Source organism: Nannospalax galili, unplaced genomic scaffold (assembly GCF_000622305.1).
Source record: "Nannospalax galili isolate Female #2095 unplaced genomic scaffold, S.galili_v1.0 scaffold129, whole genome shotgun sequence".
NCBI lineage: Eukaryota > Metazoa > Chordata > Mammalia > Rodentia > Spalacidae > Nannospalax > Nannospalax galili.
Genome location: NW_008360030.1, coordinates 527,253 through 529,759, shown reverse-complemented (window position 1 = coordinate 529,759; position 2,507 = coordinate 527,253). Strand labels below are relative to the sequence as shown.

At 35.8% G+C, this 2,507-nt stretch overlaps 1 protein-coding gene across 8 annotated transcripts in view; it reads left to right on the top strand.

The window, feature by feature from the left end:
• The window catches only part of Jade3 (jade family PHD finger 3), a 167,259-nt gene that overhangs the window by 86,596 nt on the left and 78,156 nt on the right, over positions 1-2,507 (top strand). The window lies entirely within an intron of this gene.

The window sequence follows — 2,507 nt, the reverse complement described above, 5'->3', positions numbered from 1 at the left end:
ATGTCTTACAGGGTTTATACTGAGTTCAATATTGTATAACTGTATTAATTCAACTGTGAACCTAAAAATTTACAGCCACTTTTGAAAGAGATGTATCCTTGCTCTGGAATTTGTTACTGAATATGTTAAAGGTGTAATGAAATGCTGTTGTTCTTTCTAAAGGTGATGAATCTGAGGCCCAGAGAAGTTGTTGATTATCTGGGATCCTACAAATAAAAACAGCTGAAATTCAAATTTTAATTCACCCTGAATCCTTTCCCATATGCATTGGACACATTATATAGGATTCAATAATTGTTTATTAAACACTTGTTGAAACTTTTTCTGTTAAGAACTATGGGACAGCAGCACCAGTGTTTTCTATGAGTAATTATAATCAAATTTTCCATAATGAGGGGGAAGCAAAGCTTGAGGATAGACACTAAAAATATGTAGAATAAAACAGGGTCTGGGAATCCAAGAGGAAAAGACAACGTGGAAGGAATCCTTGGGTAAAGAAGTGCAAATAGGAGGAATTGGCAGAGGAGTCAGGTGGTACCACTATGGATTCTTTCTTCCTACTTGAGTCCTAAAACTAAAACAATATGATCTTTCGCTACTTTTGGTCAGTGTCAATTTATGTCACATTTTTAAAAATTAATTTTTATTGATTTTTTACAAATTTCACACAATATATTTTGATCATATTTAGACCCCCCCCTTATCTGCACCCCTCTTGTAGCCCCCCCACCAGATTTCATGCACTCTTTCATGTATGTTAAGGCCTATCAAGCCCAAATGTTCCCAAATGTCCTTCAGTGTACATCCATCCACTGGAGCTTGGTTAATCTATCTAGTGTCACATCCTTAGAGAAAATCAACTCTTCCCTCTCCCAGTAGTTATCATTTGCCAATAGTTCCTCAGCTAAGGTGGGGAATTCTTACCCACTTCCCATTTCTATGCTGGGATTTTGTCTGGTTTGAGCTTGCATGGATTTTGTGCATGCTGTTACATTGCTGTAAGTTCATATGAGTAACTTCTCAGCTGTCTGGAACACTTATTCCTTATACTTATCTACCACCTCTGACTTTTACAATATTTCCACCCCCTCTTCTGCAATGTTCCCTGAGCCTTAGGTGTAGAGGTTGCATTGAGGATGTGTCACTTAGAGCAGGGCACCTCACAGACACGTATTCTTTTCATTTGACCAGTTGTGGAATTTTTTAATAGTCTCCATCTATTGGGAACAGAAGCTTCCTTGAAGAGTGGTGAGAGATACATTTGCCTGTATATATAAGGATATATATTTAGAATACACTAAGAAGTTACATTGGTCTAGGGATGTGATTGTCACATTTCTAATTAGCAGAATAATCACTTTCCTGTTTGTTTGCCAGGTCTTCTTGCTTCACCCATTAGTTTCAAATGATTGTTATCATCTCACATTATTATGATATATTTGTTGAAACTAAAAAAAAAGTTAAAAAGTAAAAAGTCAGTATACTGATACATTACTATTAAGTAACTCCAAACTACTAGTGTTCCAAAATCCAGTGCAGAGTACCACATTGCATTTACTTGTCAAGTTTCCTCAGTCTTCTCTTGTCAATTTCTGGTTTTCCTTGTTTTATATTACCATGACAGTCTTAAAAGTACTATTAAGTATCCAGTAAAACTGGGTTTGTCTAATATTTGTCTTATATTAGACTATAGTTAAGGTTTTGGGGAAGGAGACAACAGGATGAAGTGCCCCTCTTATTTTTTTTAATTTTATTTTTTTAATTATTTAATAACCACATAATTAGAAGAAGCATTTCATTATAACAGCATTGACATATTCAATAACAATTTCCAGAGCTAAGATGCATCTCTTTCAAAATTGGCTGTAAATTTTTAGGTTTACAGTTGAATTAATAGTTGTACAATATTGTACTCAGTATAAACCCCATAAGACATCAAATTAAATGGTTTTAAACTTTAAAAAAGATCTCCATTTCCTTATTAAAACACACAGTTTCATACAGAAAAATTCATTTTTAATGTAATTAACGCTAAGATGTTTGCTCATATGTTTCTAACCTCTATATATCTGATTTTGTTTTGCAATAATTTTTTTTTTAATTTACAAAATGGCAGGGGGGGGCAACTGTTGGTTGTAGGGTAGCTCCGCAGAAGAGCACTTGCTAAGCATTCATATTCTTTTTGTTTGTTTTGTTTCTTGAGACAAAGTCTCATGAGGACTGGCCTTGCATTCCAGATCCTCCTGCCTTCACTTCCAAAATGCTGGGATGACAGATGGGGCCAACCATGCCAAGGCTTTTTTTTTATCCTTTCCATCCATCCATCTATCCATACTGGCAAGCACCCTGCCACCCTATCACTGACTTACAACTTTAGTCCACCTTTTACATTTTGAGACGGGAGCTCACTAAATTACCCAGGCTAGCCTAGAACTCCCTCTATAGCCCAGGCAGGCCTTGAACTTTTAATATTCCTGTGTCAGCTGGGATGGATGGAGTTTCATATA